Below are 19,247 nucleotides of genomic sequence, written 5' to 3' on the forward strand. Positions count from 1 at the left end.
GGCCATGAGGATGAGCAGAGGGCTGGAGCACCTCTCCTGTGAGGACAGACTGAAGGAGTTGGGGCTGTTCAGTCTGGAGAAGTCTCCCAGGTGACCTCATTGTGGCCTTCCAGTATCTGAAGGGGGCTCCAAGAAGGCTGGGGAGGGACTGCTCAGGGTCTCAGGTAGTGATAGGACTAGGGGGAATGGAATGAAGCTGGAGGTGGGGAGATTGAGGCTGGAGGTGAGGAGGAAGTTCTTCCCCATGAGAGTGGTGAAGCCCTGGAATGGGTTGTCCAGGGAGGTGGTTGGGGCCCCGTCCCTGGAGGTGTTTAAGCCCAGGCTGGCTGAGGCTCTGGCCAGCCTGATCTAGTGTGGGGTGTCCCTGCCCATGGCAGGGGGGTTGGAACTGGATGATCCTTGTGGTCCCTTCCAACCCTGACTGATACTATGATGATACTATTTAGGTCTGACTGAATTCTCCCAGATTCCTCTCTCACACAGCTACTCGAAATGCCTTTGTCTTCTGGAAGGTTGTCCACTCTTCACTTTTCTCTCCTCTCCACAGATGGACAATAAACAAACACTGCACAGGGCACAGGAGAAATCTGTGAGGGATTTTTGCTTTTAACATTTTGTGTTGGTGTAAACTGGTAAATTCCTGCCCTTGCTTGATGCTTACAGGACAGTTCTTGTTCCAAGGCAATTTGTCTCATCATGTACTCTACTGCTTCAAATTTTTCAACACATTTTGTTTGCACAATTTAGGGAAGGATGTTTGGGGAATTCCCTAAATTCTGGATTTCCCCCACCCCCCCTATTGTTCAACCTAACTTTGGCCACTCTATCTTGTTCTTGAACTAGTGGCATCCTTCCTAACAAAAGCTCCTCTCCCTCTCTGTAGCTCACTATCAGGTGTGCTTCTGGCCAGCCATCAGACCCCTTCCTACTCTCCATTTTACTGGGCTAGGTTTTTAAGCCAAAATTCCACTGATAGGATCCTTTCTTCTTGAGGAAATCCTAGAAGCCATTCTTGTACCTGCTTCAGTTTGAGTTAATCTCTATTGAGAATGAATGATCAGAATTATTTGCAGCATTATAGACAAGATTTGTTTTAACAGAAGAAATTTCTCTCAATACTCCCATTTTTATTACTCCCATTTGCAGAAAGGGTAAGAAGGAGGAACCAGGGAACTCCAGGCCAGGCAGTCTCACCTCTCTGCCCAGAAAGATCATGGAGCAGATCCTCCTGGAGGCACTACTGACTCAGAAGAGTGAAGAGGTGATTTGGAACAGTCAGCATGGCTTCACCAAGGGCAAATCCTGCCTGACCAACCTGGTGGCCTTCTCTGAACAGGTGACAACATCAATAGCTGAGGGGTGAGCAGCTGATGTAGTTTCCCTGGAGCTGAGCAAAGCCTTTGACACTGTCCCACACCACATCCTGGTCTCCAGGCTGGTGCCACATGGGTTTGATGGGTGACCACTAGATGGATACAGAACTGCCTTGATGGCTGCACCCAAAGAGTGGCTGTCAATGGTCCATGTCCCAGTGGAGGCCAGGGACAAGCAGAGTCCCTCAGGGATCAGTCCTGGGACCAGGCTTGGTCAACATCATTGTTGGTGCCATGGGCAGTGGCATCGAGTGCATCCTCAGCAGGTTTGCTGATGACACCAAGCTGTGTGGGGCAGCTGACAGCTGGAGGGAAGGGATCCATCCAGAGGGAGCTGGACAGGCTGGAGAGGTGGGCACAACCCAACCTCAGGAGGTTCAACAAGACCAAGGGCAGGGTCCTGCAGCTGGGTGGAGGCAATCCCAGGCACAAATGCAGGCTGGGCAGGGACTGGCTGGAAAGCAGCCCTGAGGAGAGAGACTTGGGGGTGCTGGGGGAGGAGAAGCTCACCAGGAGCTCTCAGTGTGCACTTGCAGCCCAGAAAGCCAATCAGCTCCTGGGCTGCAGCAAGAGAAGTGTGGCCAGCAGGGCAAGGGAGGGGATTCTCCCCCTCTGCTCAGCTCTGCTGAGACCCCACCTGGAGTACTGCCTCCAGTTCTGGAGCCCCTATGACAAGAGGGATCTGGAGGTGCTGGAAGGTGTCCAGAGCAGGGCCACGAGGATGAGCAGAGGGCTGGAGCACCTCTCCTGTGAGGACAGACTGAAGGAGTTGGGGCTGTTCAGTCTGGAGAAGAGAAGGCTCCCAGGTGACCTAATTGTGGCCTTCCAGTATCTGAAGGGGGCTCCAAGAAGGCTGGGGAGGGACTGCTCAGGATCTCAGGCAGTGATAGGACTGGGGGGAATGGAATGAAGCTGGAGGTGGGGAGATTCAGGCTGGAGGTGAGGAGGAAGTTCTTCCCCATGAGAGTGGTGAAGCCCTGGAATGGGTTGTCCAGGGAGGTGGTTGGGGCCCTGTCCCTGGAGGTGTTTAAGGCCAGGCTGGCTGAGGCTCTGGCCAGGCTGATCTAGTGTGGGGTGTCCCTGCCCATGGCAGGGGGGTTGGAACTAGATGATCCTTGTGGTCCCTTCCAATCCTGACTGATACTATGATACTTTCCTGGATACCTTTTACCTTCTAGCAGTTTATGGTATGTGACCAGCCAATAATCACTAGAGAAGTCCTGGGTAGTGAGGAGGAAGTTATTAGTCCCCATATTCACGGCACTGAATTTTTGCATACCTCAATCTCCTCCAAGATTTCATTTCATAGAATTGCAGAATCCTATCTAGAGGTCTTTCACCATTTGTTTGTAGTATCCTTATCCTCCTGTCCTTGTGCTGTCAGCAAATTTCATGCAAATGCTCTTTTTAAGACCATAGATTTTAATATGAATCAAGCCAAAGCTCCAAAGTTAGGACTCACTCTTCCTTAACAAGACTTTGTCTTTATGGAGCAGTCTCAAAGGCCTTGAAAATAATCTAAATAGATCATATTAAATGTTCACATTTATTAGGGTGCTTGGTTGCATGGTTTAGTTGATTAGGTGGTGTTGGATAACAGGTTGGACACGATGATCTTGAAGGTCTCTTCCAACCTATTCTATTCTATTCATTTTTAACACCCAGAAAACTAAGAAGGGGATTTATAACATCCTCTTTGCTTAAAGAATTCATCTGGGTTGTTGTAGTCTTCCACATTCTGACATTTTTAATGACCACTCCAACAGCTTTCAAGGAATGGATAGAAGTTTCACCATCCTACTTCCCTGCTTCATCCTCAAGACGTTTCAAAACTTGTAGGTGCAGTCTCCATTGTCTCTGCTCCATGGCAGCTATGAGGGACCACAGATCTTCCCTGCCCAGGAAGCCATGGTGTCTAACTACTTCTTGCATGAAGTTCTCTGGAATTCCTGGAGGTATGCTGTATTATGTTCTAAGGTAATTTGTTTGCTCCACCTCTCTAAGATCTCAATCTCCTGAAGCTGCTTCACTGTAAAAACAATCAAACCACCCAACCACAACAAAAATACAATCAGACTGTACCCAGGACAAGGCTACAAAAGCCTCCTTACTTCCTCAACACTAAAGATAGACATGAGAAAAATCAAGCTTTTCTTCATTGTTCTCTTTAACCTCCTTTGATCCTGCACATCCACTAATTTTTTCAAAGGCTTCCTGGTTTTCATACCCTGGAAGACTCTAATTTGCACAGTTCATTCATGTCCTTTTTTTGTTCTGCAGCTCCACATTCCAGCTTCTCTAATTACTACATGCTGCAAATGCAAGCTCCTCCTTACTGTAAGTTGTGAAGAACCCTCTTGTGTGGCTCCCAGTCTCAGAAACTGTAACTTAAGTCAGTTATCCTATTTTCCTTTTGATCCCCAGGGATGCTTCTCATGCCTGCTGCTATTATTGCTGATATCATAGGTATCCACAGCACTTCTAAGGATTTTAATGTTTTACTATTAACTGTGATCTCCCCTGCTCAGTCAGAATGCAATGGCAGGAGCTGCTCATTAGTTTGAGCTACTGCAATCAAACTTTATATCCTGTCTGCATTTTCACACCATCAGCTTTTGAAGTGGTAGACAGTTAATCAGTGCTTCAGTGCCTGTGAAGTGCAGTGGCTCTTTGAAAAGTGACTTGAGGTGTTTCTACATCTATTGTGTCACAGCAACTCCTGTCTGCATTTAGAGGCAGACTGAACTTTCACAGTATCACCAAGGTTGGAAAAGACCTCAAAGATCATCAAGTCCAACCTGTCACCACAGACCTCATGACTAAACCATGGCACCAAGTGCCACATCCAATCCCCTCTTGAACACCTCCAGGGATGGGGACTCCACCACCTCCCTGGGCAGCACATTCCAATGGTGAATGACTCGCTCAGTGAAGAACTTTCTCCTCACCTCCAGCCTAAACCTCCCCTGGTGCAGCTTGAGACTGTGTCCTCTTGTTCTGGTGCTGGTTACTAGAGAGAAGAGACCAACCCCCTCCTGACTACAACCACCTTTCAGGTAGCTGTAGAGAGCAATGAGGTCTCCCCTGAGCCTCCTCTTCTCCAGGCTAAGCAACCCCAGCTCCCTCAGCCTCTCCTCAGAGGGCTGTGCTCAAGGCCTCTCCCCAGCCTTGTTGCCCTTCTCTGGACACCTTCAAGTGTCTCAATGTCCTTCCTAAACTGAGGGGCCCAGAACTGGACACAGGACTCAAGGTGTGGCCTAACCAATGCAGAGTCCAGGGGCACAATGACCTCCCTGCTCCTGCTGGCCACACTATTCCTAATGCAGGCCAGGTTGCCATTGGCCTTCTTGGCCCCCTGGGCACACTGCTGGCTCATGTTTAGGCAGGTGTCAATCAGCACCCCCAGGTCCCTCTCTGTTTGGCAGCTCTCAGCCACTCTGACCCCAGCCTGTAGCTCTGCATGGAGTTTTTGTGGCCAAAGTGCAGCACCTGGCACTTGGACTTGTTGAATGCCATCCCATTGGACTCTGCCCATCTGTCCAGTCGGTCGAGGTCCCTCTGCAGAGCCTTTCTACCCTCTAACTGACCAACATCTGTTCCTAACTTGGTGTCATCTGCAAATTTGCTGATGACTGTCTCAATCCCCTCATCCAGATCATCAATGAAGATATTAAAGAGAATGGGGCCCAGCACTGATCCCTGGGCCACAGCTCTCCTTCCCTGGCACTACTGCCTTATATGAAGATCCAAACTTTGAAGCACAAACCTGGGTTTTCTTTTAAGGACAGATGCTATGTGATCACTCTAACTTCATGAAACTTAGAATATGATTTAGTCATTTCAGTACAGGAAGGTGTAGTATTAAGCTTCCTACCTCAGCTATTGTAATTCTGCAGGCTAACTCAATCTTGTCCAGTTAGAAGATTAGTCAGAATGCCCCTAAGCACCTTAAGTGCTGAATAAGAAGGTACCTTTTCAGGCACAGCTTTTTAGCAGAGAATCACTGTGTAACTTTCTGTTCATTGAGCCTAAAGCAACACAACACATAACACTGCCTCTGAACTTTTGGGCCTTAGAATCTCTGATACTCTTCTAACCACTGAAATATCTCACTTGTGAGTGCAGTAACACTACCTAAACCTCCTGACTAGGGAAAATGCAATTATGGAAATATTTTCATGTTTATTTTCTTTTTAGATATTTTACACTGTAAGAAAAGCAGCATGGATTGAAAATGGATGTAGGGGGGCTGGGAAATCACTTCATTCACTTAATACCCCTTTCCCTTCCTGAAAAAAAGCTGGTTTATCCAGAACAGTCCACAGCACACCCTAGGCCACTGGAAACACTTCAGAAGACCCCAACACCTTGGTCTACCAGGAATCTTGTCCCAGGAGTCCCCTGCTCTCTAGATTTACAAGCACCAACATTTCACAGGAGTCTGCTTTTAAGTATTCTCATGTAAGCACTTGCTGGCTCTGTCAGCTCTGTCTTCACCCTCTAAACTTTTCAGCTTGAGCTGAAGCTCCAGAGCAAGCCTCCTATGTACAATTTCCACCACCAATCTGCCTAGAAGATATTCCTCCCAGAAGCCCATTCAGAGCACATCTCAGCCACAGGGAACCTGTAGGAAGGGCTGGGGCACATCAAACATGTCATGGTTAAAATACTCTCACCATCTTGTGGGAAAGCTGCCTCCTCACATCACTTTCCATCAGAGATGTGACAGTCTGAACATGCAATTAAGTATTTTGCAGTAAGCGTGTGTCATTTTGTATCTCCCATATACTGCCTGAATGTTCTAGAGACCAGAACTCACAACCCTTCTATTTCAGTCCCTGTTAATATTTAACCATTCACACAACTAGAGAGAGCTTCAAACCAAACCAACAAACAAAAACCAAACAAAAAAACCCAACCAACCAACCAACCCCAGCCTTAAAACCCCACCTGCCTCCAATTAGCCAAAAGCATCTACCCCACATACACTGGCATATCTCCTTTTCAAATAGGGTGTTCAGCCTCAGGCAGACACAGGAGGAAGCATCTTCTGCTCATGATTCTTGGGAATGAACCCTGCTCTGCTCTATCCCCTACCTACAGCCACTCTACCTGTCATAAACACTGAGAGAAAAGCAGGTGAGCCAGGTTTAAACCTTTGCTATGAAACTATGAGAAAAGTAAAAGGCCCTTGCAGAGATCTACAAAACCAAGAACTTCCACAGGGTTCATAAGAGACCAAACACAGGAGAAAGACTTTTCTGCAGTTGCAGAGAGAAAGGTCAGGGTACAAACTGCAGATTCAAAAGGCACAGAGACACCACAAAAGCACCAATTAGGGGTCAGTTAGAGTTTGTGCCTTATCAGACCAGGCTTTGTTTCTCCTGCAATTTACAAAAGTAACCTGCTTCAAACACATTACAATGTGAAAAAAATGACTGTATCACAGACAACAGCATAGAGCCGGCAGAGAGTGAAGCGTGAGAGAAGAAAAGAGCAAACCATCAATCAGAGATGAAGGCAGGGACTTTCCTCCTTTTGAAAAAGGCTTTCTGTATTCACAGCACAGCCAGCGACCCTGTCTTAGACTGAGGGTTTGAGGGAAGAGTTCAGAGTTGCAGCTCCTCTTTGAAAGCAGAGGGTGGGCCCACTGGAGAGACAAGAGCCCAGGTAGAAACACTTCTTTTCTGAGTAACTGCGACGAACAGTGACCCTCCACCTGAAACACTCCATGATTTTTCCCGTGACTGAAAGCTCTGGAGCAGGGATTATTTATTGATGTAAGCAGGCAGGGCTGCACTGGCACCGCTGCCTCAGCAGCCACCGCTGTGGCAAGCAGAACAGCCTTCCCTGCCGAGTGCCCGGCGGAAGTTTAAGCAGGAAAAGGATTGGATTCACCTTGTAAATTCAGCCTAACCGCTGATACTTTCCTACGGTGGCACCAACGCAGCTGAGAGCACAAGGGATATTGCATTCCCCCCACAGATCATCACCACTGCCCACCCAAGCTCCCTGCATGGCTACGTTTGAACTGATCACGGTGCACCTGTGAGGGACGGGAAGCCGGGGCCGGCCCCGCTGCAGAACGAGCGCAGCGTGGGCGCTGCTGGAACAGACAAACATGGAGCCCATCTCTGCCATTTTGCAGGCTCCGCTCCCCAGGGAAGGGGGTTGTAGAAGAAGGAAACACCCCTGGGCAGCTCAGGCGCCACTGCACGGCGCCACGGCTCTGGCTCCCTGCAGCAGCGGCGGAGCGGAGCTCGGCGCTTCCAGGCTCGCCCGCGCCGCTGCAGCAGGGCGGCGCACGAGGGCGGCGGCAGCAACATCACGCGCCTCCTGCCTCGCGGCGCATGCGTCCTCTGAAGGACGTCTCCCGCCTCCGGCCGCGGGGCGAAGCGGAACACGCCAGGCCCGGACAGGAAGTGACCCATACCCGCTGTGACAAACAGCCCTGCCACCCGCGCGGCCCTCCGTGACTTATTTGACTGACACGGAAGCCTGACCAATGGAAGACATTTCTCACTTCCCGTTTGGCCCACCAGCTCTCGGGTCGAGACCAATCAGAAGGGCAAATCCATATTGGTCGCCGTCGCCCTTTGATGGATGGCTGCAGGAGCCAACTAGGCAGCGACTGTCAGGCTAGCTCTGCCCCTGCCTCCGGCCAATGGGCGCTGCGGAACGAAAGCGCTAACGCGGGAGCAGCGGGCGGGAGGGTCGTGTCTGGTGCCTCTGCCCCAACAAGGTCTCTCACTGCTTTCATCCCTCACCCCTCGCTGTAAGGGCCGGCCCGGGCCGGGACAGCCCGGGCGAGCCGTCCCTACAGTAGCTCCGCTCCCCGCCACACGTTCCCAGGCTGGATGCGACACGGGTCGGGGAGGAGCCGCCCGGCAGCTGCCTGTGGGGGCTGCTCGCGCTCTTAAGGTGGTTCGGTGCGGCGGTTGCCCTAGAGTCAGCGAGGCTGCTGTGGCCACGCTGGGGCGTGTGGCCTCTGCCCGGGCTGCGAGATGAGCTGTCCCGCCGCGGGAGCCCAGCGGTAACGGCGGCAGCTGCCCGGTGTGAGTGCGGCGTGCGGGCTGCGTGCGGGCGGCCTTGCTGTTGCAGCGAGTTTCCGGGACAGTGGGCGGCTGGGGAGAGTGAGCCCATTTTCCTGGAGGATGAAGGAGTCGGATGGATGTGGACGGCGCTCCTGGCTCACTGTACAGGGAGATAAGAGCCTGTAACGTCAGGCTTCCTGCTGTGGAAACGAGTAGCTCTCCAACGAAGGGAAGGGGAGCAGTAGCAGGAGACAAAGTGTTTGCCTGCACAGGTGGAGACGGGCTGAGCTGGCAGACGCATTGGCTGGTGCTGGGTCTCTTAAGACGGGGGGCACACAGACTTCCTTGTAGTTAAGTTCCTAAAGGCGTATGTAAAGCGCCCAGGTTTAAAACTTGCTCCTGTAGGATTCACAGGAGGGTGGGTAATGGAAGGTACCTCCGAGGGTCTGGTCCAACCCCCCTGCGAGAGCAGGCTCGCCTAGATCAGGTTGCACAGGAACAAATCCAGGCAGGCTTTAAAAGTCTCCAGTGAAAGAGACTCCACAACCTGTCTGGGCAGCTTGTTCCAGCGCTCTCTCACCCTCAAAAGGAAAGAAGTTTCTCCTTATAAGTAAGTGAAATCTCTGTTCTAGTTTGTGCCTGATGCCCCTTGTTCTATCACAACACAACAGAAAAGAGCCCAGCTGCATCTGTTTGACCACCACCCTTTTCATACTGATCAGCATTGATAAGACCTCCTCTTAGTCTTCTCCAGACTAAACAACATTACATGGGCTACCCTGGAAAGGGGGTGGGTACATCATTTCCATGCCATACTCAGATAAATTACCCTGGGGACAGGAGCAAGTAAAATTTTTGTAGATATATGTACACAAAAATCTATGACAGAAATACATTCCTGGATGAGAAAAGGTGTGCAGGGACAGCCTTAACTGGATCAGGTTGTTCAGAATCCCATTTGACCTCAACTTGAATGATTCCAGGGATGAGGCATCCACCACCTCTCTGGGCAACCTGAGCCAATGTTTCACCACCCTCTGTAAAAGAAAATTCTTTGTATGTAGTCTAAATTACTCTCTTATGAAACTGTTACTGCTTTCCTTATCACCAGAGGTCTTGCTAAAAAGATTGTGCCCATCTTTCTTACAGGCCCCTTTTAAATATTGAAGTGCCACAGTAATGTCCCCCAGGAGCCTTCTGCAGGCTGAACTATCCCAACCTTCTCAGCCTATCCTCACAGCAGAGGGTTCCAGCCCTCAAATTACTTTTGTGGCCCTCCTCTGGACCTGCTGCAACAGCTCTAAGTCCTTCTTGTGCTGAGAACTGCTGAGCTGGACACAGTGCTTGAGGAGTGGTCTCAGCAGAGCAGATCATGCTGCCTATGCTGCTTTTGGTCAACCCAGGATGCAATTCATCTTTGGGGTTGTGAGCACACTGTTGCCTCAGGTACAGCTTTTTATCCTCCAGTACCAAAGTACTTCTCTGTTTGAATCACATCATCCCCCAGCCTGTATTGATCACAGAATCATAGAATAGATGTGGTTGGAAAAGACCTCTATCATCAAGTCCAACCATCAGCCTAACACCACCACAGCCATTAAACCATGTCCCAGAATGCCATGTCCACACCTTTTCCTGATTGCCTCCAGGAACAGGGACTACCACCTCCCTGGGGCAGCTTACTCCAATGCCCAACCACCCTTTCAGGAAAGAATTTTTTCTTAATATCCAATCTAAATCTTCCCTGGCCCAATATCAGACCATTTCCTCTCATTCTATCATGTGTTGCTAGGAGAAGAGACCTCCTTTCAGGGAGCTGTAGAGAGCAATGAGGTCTCCCCTCAGCCTCTTCATCTCCAGAGTAAACAGCCCCAGTTCCCTCAGCTGCTCCTTATGAGACTTGTTCTCCTGGGGCCTTCACCAGTTTGGTTGCCTTTCACTGGATCCTCTCTAGAACCTCAATGTCCTTCTTGTAGCAAGGGGCCCAAAGCAACACAGTATTCAAGTTGTGGCCCCATCAGTGCTGAGTACAAGGGCAAGGTCCTGAGGCCATGCTATTCCTGATACAGGCCAGAATATAGTTTGCTTTCTTGGCCACCTGGGTATGCTGCTGGTTCACATTCAGATGGATGTCAACCAGCACCCCCAGGGCCCTTTCTGCCAGGCAACTCCAGCCACTCTTCCCCAGGCTCATAGCATGGGGTTGTTGTGAGCCAGGTGTAGCACCCAGTACTTGGCCTTGTTAAACCTCATACAACTGACCTCAGACCATCAATCCAGCCTGTGCAGGTCCCTCTGCAGAACCTTCCTACCCTCAAGCAGATCAACACTCCCCCCCCAGTTTTGTGTCATCTGCAAATAAATGGATTGCCCCAACCCAAGTGCAGGACCTTGTACTTGGTCTTGTTGAACCTCATAAGACTCACACAGGTCCACTTTTCCAGCTTGCCCAGGTCCCTCTGGATGACATCCTGTCCCTCTGGCAGGTCAACTGCATCACTCAGCTTGGTGTCCTCTACAGATTGGCCAAGCGTGCACTTGGTGCTGTTATGTCATTGATGAAGATACTAAACAGCACTGGTTCCAGTATGGATGCCTGAGTGGGGTCACTGATGTCCATCTGGACACCAAGCTGTTGGCCACTACCCTCTGGATGCAACCATCCAACCAATTGCTTAGCCGTTGAAGAGTCCACCCATCAAATCCACATCTCTCCAGTCTGGAGAGGAATGCTAACTATTCAGTCGTGCACAAAGCCAGTGACATCTTGAAAAGCTCTGAGAAGGATAAGACACATTGAATGTAACACAAAAATAAATTCCCTGGTGGCTGCTTTACTTTTTTTGCCCATGTCTCCATCTGCTATCTTCCACTCCTTAGCTCATAAAGGCTTTGAGATGGGTCTTTTTGTTCTCTGAATGCTAAATATGATAATGGATCAGAATCTGCTCACATCTCAGCATTTCTGCAGGGCTGACTCTTTAGACTGGCTCCCAGGGCCTTTTTCTGTCTGTCTGTCTGTGTGAGTGTGAGTGTCTGCATGCCTGTGTGAGTGTGTGAATGTGAGTGTGTGTGAGAGAGTGTCAGTGTGTGTGTGAGAGAGTGTGTCTGTGTGTGAGAGTGTGTGTGTGTCTGTATGCCTGTGTGAGTGTGTGAATGTGAGTGTGTGTGAGTGTGAGTGTGAGAGTGTCTGCATGCCTGTGTGAGTGTGTGAATGTGAGTGTGAGAGAGTGTGTGTGTGAGAGTGTGTGTGTCTGCCTGTGTGAGTGTGTGAATGTGAGTGTGTGTGAGAGTGTGAGTGTGTGTGTGTGTCTGCATGCCTATGTGAGTGTGTGTGTGTAAGGGTGTCAGTGTGTGTGTGAGAGTGTGTGTGACTATATGCCTGTGTGAGTGAGTGTGTGAGTGTGCGTGTGCCTGTGTGAGTGTGTGAATGTGTGTGTGAGAGTGTGTGTGAATGTGAGTGTGTGAGAGAGTGTGTGTGAGTGTGTGTGTCTGTGTCTGTGTGAGAGTGTGTGTGAGTGCGAGTGCGTGAGAGTGTGTGAGTGTGCGTGAAAGTGTGCATGTGTGTGAGAGTGTGTGTGTGAGTGTGTGCGTGTGTGAGAGAGCGTGTGTGAATGTGTGTGTGTGTGTGCGTGTATGTGTGAGTGTGTGTGAGTGTGTGCATGTGTGAGAGCGTGTGTGTGTGCGAGTGTGTGTGCGAGTGAGTGTGTGTGTGTGAGTGTGTGTGAGTGTGAGTGTCTGTGTGAGTGTGAGAGTGTGTGTGTGAGTGTGTCTGTGTGTGTCCGTGTGTGTGAGTGTGTGTGAGTGCGTGTGTGTGTGCGCGTGTGTGTGCACGTGTGTGTGGGCATGTGTGTGAATGTGTGTGTGAGTGTGTGTGTGTCTGTGTGTGTGTGTGCGCGTATGTGTGAGTGTGTGTGAGAGAGTGTGTGCGAGAGTGTGCGTGTGTGAGAGAGCGTGTGTGAGTGTGAGTGTGTGTGTGCAAGTGTGTGTGAGTGTGTGTGTGCATGAGAGTGTGTGTGTGTGTGAGAGTGTGAGTGTGTGTGAGAGTGTGAGTGTCTGTGTGAGTGTGAGAGTGTGTGTGTGAGTGTGTGTGTGAGTGTGTCTGTGTGTGTGTGCACGTGTGTGTGAGTGCGTGTGTGTGTGTGCGCATGTGTGTGAGTGTGTGTGTGTGTGCGCGTGTGTGTGAGTGTGTCTGTGTGTGTGTGCGCGTATGTGTGAGTGTGTGTGAGAGAGTGTGTGCATGTGTGAGAGCGTGTGTGAGTGTGAGTGTGTGTGTGCGTGAGAGTGTGTGAGTGTCTGTGTGAGTGTGAGAGTGTGTGTGAGAGTGTGTGTGTGAGTGTGTCTGTGTGTGTGTGTGTGAGTGTGTCTGTGTGTGTCTGTGTGTGTGAGTGCGTGTGTGTGCGCGTGTGTGTGCACATGTGTGTGAATGTGTGTGTGAGTGTGTGTGTGGGCATGTGTGTGAATGTGTGTGTGAGTGTGTGTGTGTCTGTGTGTGTGTGCGTGCGTATGTGTGAGTGTGTGTGAGAGAGTGTGTGCGAGAGTGTGCGTGTGTGAGACAGCGTGTGTGAGTGTGAGTGTGTGTGTGCAAGTGTGTGTGAGTGTGTGTGTGCGTGAGAGTGTGTGTGTGAGTGTGTGTGTGTGAGAGTGTGAGAGTGTGTGTGTGTGTGAGTGTGTCTGTGTGTGTGTGCACGTGTGTGAGTGCGTGTGTGTGTGTGCACGTGTGTGTGAGTGCGTGTGTGTGAGAGAGTGTGTGCATGTGTGAGAGCGTGTGTGAGTGTGTGTGCGAGTGTGTGTGAGTGTGTGCGTGCGTGAGAGTGTGTGTGAGTGTGTGTGTGTGAGAGTGTGTCTGTGTGAGTGTGAGAGTGTGCGAGAGTGTGCGTGTGTGAGACAGCGTGTGTGAGTGTGAGTGTGTGTGTGCAAGTGTGTGTGAGTGTGTGTGTGCATGAGAGTGTGTGTGTGTGTGAGAGTGTGTGTGTGAGAGTGTGAGTGTCTGTGTGAGTGTGAGAGTGTGTGTGTGAGTGTGTGTGTGAGTGTGTCTGTGTGTGTGTGCACGTGTGTGTGAGTGCGTGTGTGTGTGTGCGCATGTGTGTGCGCATGTGTGTGAGTGTGTGTGTGTGTGTGTGCGCGTATGTGTGAGTGTGTGTGAGAATGTGTGTGCATGTGTGAGAGCGTGTGTGAGTGTGAGTGTGTGTGTGCGAGTGTGCGTGTGTGTGTGTGAGAGTGTGAGTGTCTGTGTGAGTGTGAGAGTGTGTGTGAGAGTGTGTGTGTGAGTGTGTCTGTGTGTGTGTGTGAGAGTGTGTGTGTGAGTGTGTCTGTGTGTGTCCGTGTGTGTGAGTGCGTGTGTGTGCGCGTGTGTGTGCGCATGTGTGTGAATGTGTGTGTGAGTGTGTGTGTGGGCATGTGTGTGAATGTGTGTGTGAGTGTGTGTGTGTCTGTGTGTGTGTGCGCGCGTATGTGTGAGTGTGTGTGAGAGAGTGTGTGCGAGAGTGTGCGTGTGTGAGACAGCGTGTGTGAGTGTGAGTGTGTGTGTGCAAGTGTGTGTGAGTGTGTGTGTGCGTGAGAGTGTGTGAGTGTGTGTGTGTGAGAGTGTGTGTGTGTGTGAGTGTGTCTGTGTGTGTGTGCACGTGTGTGAGTGCGTGTGTGTGTGTGCACGTGTGTGTGAGTGCGTGTGTGTGAGAGAGTGTGCATGTGTGAGAGCGTGTGTGAGTGTGTGTGCGAGTGTGTGTGAGTGTGTGCGTGCGTGAGAGTGTATGTGAGTGTGTGTGTGTGAGAGTGTGTCTGTGTGAGTGTGAGAGTGTGTGTGAGAGTGTGTGTGAGTGTGTCTGTGTGTGTGTGCACGTGTGTGTGAGTGCGTGTGTGTGCGTGTGTGTGTGCGTGTGTGTGTGCGCATGTGTGTGAGTGTGTGTGTCTGTGTGTGTGTGTGCGCGTATGTGTGAGTGTGTGTGAGAGAGCGTGTGAGTGTGTGTGTGAGTGTGTGTGCGTGAGAGTGTGTGTGTGAGTGTGTGTGTGTGAGAGTGTGAGTGTCTGTGTGAGTGTGAGAGTGTGTGTGTGAGTGTGTCTGTGTGTGTGTGCACGTGTGTGTGAGTGTGTGTGTGTGTGTGCACGTGTGTGTGCGCATGTGTGAATGTGTGTGAGAGTGTGTGTGAGTGTGTGGGTGCGTGAGAGTGTGTGTGTGTGTGTGAGAGAGTGTGTGTGTGTGCGCGTGTGTGTGAGAGTGTGTGTGCGCGCGCGTGTGTGAGTGTGTGTGTGCGCGTGTGTGAGAGTGTGTGCGCGTGTGTGTGTGCGCGTGTGTGTGTGAGAGTGTATGTGAGTGTGTGTGTGCGTGTGTGTGAGAGTGTGTGAGTGAGTGTGTGTGAGAGAGTGTGTGAGAGAGTGTGTGTGAGTGTGTGCGTGCGAGAGTGTGTGAGTGCGCGAGTGTGTGTGTGCACGAGTGTGTGTGTGTGTGCGTGTGTGTGAGAGTGTGTGTGTGTGAGTGAGTGTGTGTGAGAGAGGGTGCGTGTGTGAGAGAGAGTGTGTGTGTGAGAGTGTGTGAGTGAGTGTGTGAGTGTGTGTGTGCATGGGTGTGAGTGTGCGTGTGAGAGAGTGTGTGTGTGAGTGTGTTGAGTGTGTGAGTGTGTGAGTCTGTGTGTGTGAGTGTGTCTGTGTGTCTGTGTCTGTGTCTGTGTGTCTGTGTGTGTGTGTGTCTGTGTGTCTGTGTGTGTGTGTGTGTGTGTGTGTGTGTGTGTGTTGGGTGGCATTTCCGTTGTTTCCAGTGCTGGAATCAGTCAGTTACATCCTCTCTTTTTCCCCCTCTAGAAGGCGGGCAATATTTCAGACATTCATTTTGGAGACAGGATTGTGGAAGTCAAAAGGAAAACCAAATGAGGAGCGCACACTGGATGCCTGACACGTGTAGAGTCCAACCACAGCCTTCTCACACCTCTGCAGTTGGCTGTAGATCAGACAACTCCCAGGCAGCACCCATCAGCACCTCCCAGCACAATGATGCCTCTGCCTTGTCTCTCAGTGGAATTAAGAGGAGCCTGTGCGCATTACGGACACAAATCCTAGCTAGAGGGGAACTGGGGAGCTTGGTGTGGGAATAGCAGGGAGACCCAAAGACAATCTACACCAAAGAGAAGTCCAAGGAGGAGCAGAAGGCAAAGGGAACTTGAACTAAGACATTTACCAAGGACTGGAGTGAGGCTAGGAGAAAGGAGAGAACAGGACAGAGCTCTGCTGTGGAGGCAGAAGGGAAGGAGATGGTTGTTGGCCCTTGGTAATTATTAAGAACACTGTAATGGGATCTCTGATGTCATAATATGAATAATATGGCAAAAGGGGCAGGAAACCCTCCTTGAGAGAGACAACAGGTAGTAGCATAGGGAGAAGTGTTACTGGCCTAGGAGCAGAAAGGTTTGGTGTGGGAGAAGGGGATACAGAACATCCTGAGAGGATGGACGATGAGTGTTCATTCTTGTGAGTTCCTAAAATGAAAGTGTGGAATTCTGTGCAGCTTTTGACCTGTGGAAAGGATGCAAAGAGACATTGCAGATGCAATGGTAAACTAAGCCCTGCTAAAGCAGCAACTCTTCCACCATCACCTCTACTACCAGAACAAATTGCATAAGGGAAAAATACAAATGTTCTCGGAAAAGGCAGTTCTCTCCCAGCATATGTCCTGTCCTTTACTCCAAGCCTTACAGCACTGCTACCATTTGAAGAGCTGCAGGTGTGAAATTATCCACAGAGAGAACAGATTATCAAATGCAGAGAGTCTTCGTGATAACTGGGGCAAAGACCCTCAGGGAGGCTGCTTCATGGAATCCTGGCTGGAAAGTTGCCTAGCAGAGAAGGAAGGTATGTTGATCGACAGCTGAACATCAGCCAACGCTCTGTCCAGGTGGCCAAGAATGCCAACAACATCCTGGTCTGTGTGAGGAATGGTGTGACCAGCAGGACCAGGGATGGGGTTGTGCCCCCTGGACTCAGCACTAGTGAAGCCATGCCCTTGAGTACTGGGTTAATTTTGGAGGCACTTGCTACAAGAAAGACATTGAGATGCTGGAGAGGGTCCAGAGAAAGGTGATGAAGCTGGTGATGGGTCTGGAGAACAGGTCTTGTGAGGAGCAGCTGAAGGAACTGGGTTTGTTTAGTCTGGAGAAAAGGAGGCTGAGAGGAGATCTTGCTTTCTAGAACTCCCTGAAAGGAGGTTGTAGCAAGGCGGACGTTGGCCTCTTCCCCCTAGCAACAAGTGATAGGATGAGAGGAAATGGCCTCCAGTTCCACCAGAGGAGATTTAGGTTGGATATTAGACTGAAACAGTTCACAAGCACTGCAATGGGCTCCCTGCAGAGGTGGCTGAATCCCCATCCCTAGAAGTGTTTAAAAGAGTGTCCAGAGAAGGGCAACAAAGCTGGGGAGGGGTCTGGAGTACAGCCCTGTGAGGAGAGGCTGAGGGAGCTGGGGTTGCTTAGCCTGGAGAGGAGGAGGCTCAGGGGACACCTTTTTGCTCTCTAGAGCTACCTGAAGGGAGGTTATAGCCAGGGTTGGTCTCTTCTCCCAGGCAAGCAGCACCAGAACAAGAGGACACAGTCTCAAGCTGCACCAGGGGAGGTTTAGACTTGAGGTGAGGAGAGAGTTCTTCACAGAAAGAGAGATTGGTCTTTGGAATGTGCTGCCCAGGGAGGTGGTGGAGTCACCATCCCTGGAGGTGTTCAAAAAAGGATTGAAGGCACTTGGAGCCGTGGTTTAGTTAGTCATGAGGTGTTGGGTGACAGGTTGGACTGGATGATCTCTGAGGTCTTTTCCAACCCTATTGATTCTATTCTATTCTTACTGAGCACACTTTCCTTCTGACACTTTTGCACCCTCTCTAGAATCATTTTGGTTGGAAAAGACCTTTAAGATCATTGAATCCAACCACTGTGTAACTTTACCGAGGCTGGGGCTAAACCATGTCTTTCAGCACCACATCTCTGCTTTTTCAAAGCACCTCTAGGGATCCATCCAGCTCCCTGGGGAGCCTGGTCCGCTGTTTGAGAATCCTTTCAGTCAGGAAGTCACTTCTGCTATCCAGCCTAAACCTCCCCTGGTGCAGCTTGATCGTTGCCTTGGTCTGTGTCCCTGAGACCAGCCTTGCAACACGCTGACAGATGACACCCAATTTCCAGCAAACTGGGTGAGAGTGGGAAATGTTGTATGTAACTCGTGGGGGTTTCTTTATGGCTTTTAGTGGCTGTAACACATCAGAAAGATGGCAGTAAGACTTCTAACACGGTGCAGCAGAAATACTTCAGGAGTTGTCAGTGTTACTGCAGTAGGTTATGGACGGATACAAGGCGTGAAGGAAGCTCACCAGTGATGGAGAGCTGAATTTTGGGGGCGGGAGAGGAGCTGAGCGTGCCGTGCTGGAGCAGGGCAGAGCCGGCGGCTGGCTGGTGGGCAGGGAGGTCAGCCGGCGCCGCAAGCCGAGCCCGCGGCCAGCGCTGCCACGCACAGGCCGGGGCCCAGGCGGCCATTTGCCAGTCGCGTCCCGCCAGGGGGACAAGGAGAGCCCGCAGGCCAGAAGGGATGACCGCTGGGTGGCCGAGAGTCGGTGGCGGGGGTGGCCCAACAGCTGGGAGGCGGCAGGGGGCTGCTGCCCCGCGCTGAGTGAGGGGCAAGGCCCGCGGCCCCTCCAGGGTGCAGAGAGCCCCCGGGCAGGCGCGGGGGCTGGGCAGGGCCGCAGCCCGGTGTGGTCCCGGCGGCCAGCCAGGTCCTCCGGGCGATGCCAGAGCCCTCCTCCTCCGGATAGAGCGGGCGCGGCCTCCGCCCGGGCAGCCAGAGCTCCCCGAGCCCGGCGCCTCCTTAACCCGGGGAGGCGGGGGCGGCCGCGGCCGGGGGGAGCCAGGGGAGGCGGAGCGGAGGCCGGGGAGGAGCCGGGGCCTGCAGTGGAGCCGCAGCCCGGAGCAGCAGCCGCGGGAGCGGTGGGGCCTGGAGAGACTCAGCGCCGCCCGGCCGGGCCCCCCCTCCCCCGGCACCGGAGCCTGGGGAGCCCCCCGGGGACGAAGCGGAGGCCCAGCGGAAAGCGGCGGAGACGGCTGCTCAGCCCCGCGTAGGCCCGGGAGCAGCCGCGGCCTGCCGTGGTAGCCGGGCCCGGGCAAGAGGAGCTGGGGCCTGGGGGGAAGCAAGGGACAGCCTCCGGGCAGCAGGGGTGGGGGGGACACCCCCGTAGCCTGCCGGGGTGGGGAAGAGACTCTGCCCTACGCTCCCCTGCTGCATCCACAGCCGAGAGGGGACAGCCCCGCTAGGCAGCCCCGCTCCCGGCGTGGGGGGCACCCCGGTAGCCCCTCGCCGGCCCCGCTTCGCTGGGAAACCGAGGCACAGCTGCCTGCCAGCCCCCGTCCCCCACAACTGCTGTGGGAGCTTGACATTTACCCCGTTCCCCACTAACGAGCCAAGGGTGGGCAGAGGCCCCCGCCCCCAAGCCCTCGTAACTATCTAGAAGGAGGTCTGCATCCTCAGAGCCCCGCTGCTGAGGGTTGTGAGAGCAGCCCAAGCCATCTACACCCCCCTGCTACTGAGGAAATTTCTTTGCCAAGTGGAAGAGACAGCACTTCCCCAGTTCTTCCTCAGACCAGACAGAAGAAACCCCATATGCCCAAGAAAGACAGTCCCCAAGACAGAAGTAATCAGGAGCTCCAGATACCTAGTAATTTTAATTTTTTACATCTGCTCAGCAGGCAGCAGAGAAAGAAAAACAAGGGAGAGAAAGCAGGGTCAGATTTAGATACTCTTCCCTTTTCCATTTGATGTTAACCACTGGAGATAAAGGTAATTTCCAATACTGCCATTATCCTTCATCACAGGGAAGATTCTT

Source organism: Dryobates pubescens, chromosome 8 (genome assembly GCF_014839835.1).
Source record: "Dryobates pubescens isolate bDryPub1 chromosome 8, bDryPub1.pri, whole genome shotgun sequence".
NCBI classification, from domain to species: domain Eukaryota; kingdom Metazoa; phylum Chordata; class Aves; order Piciformes; family Picidae; genus Dryobates; species Dryobates pubescens.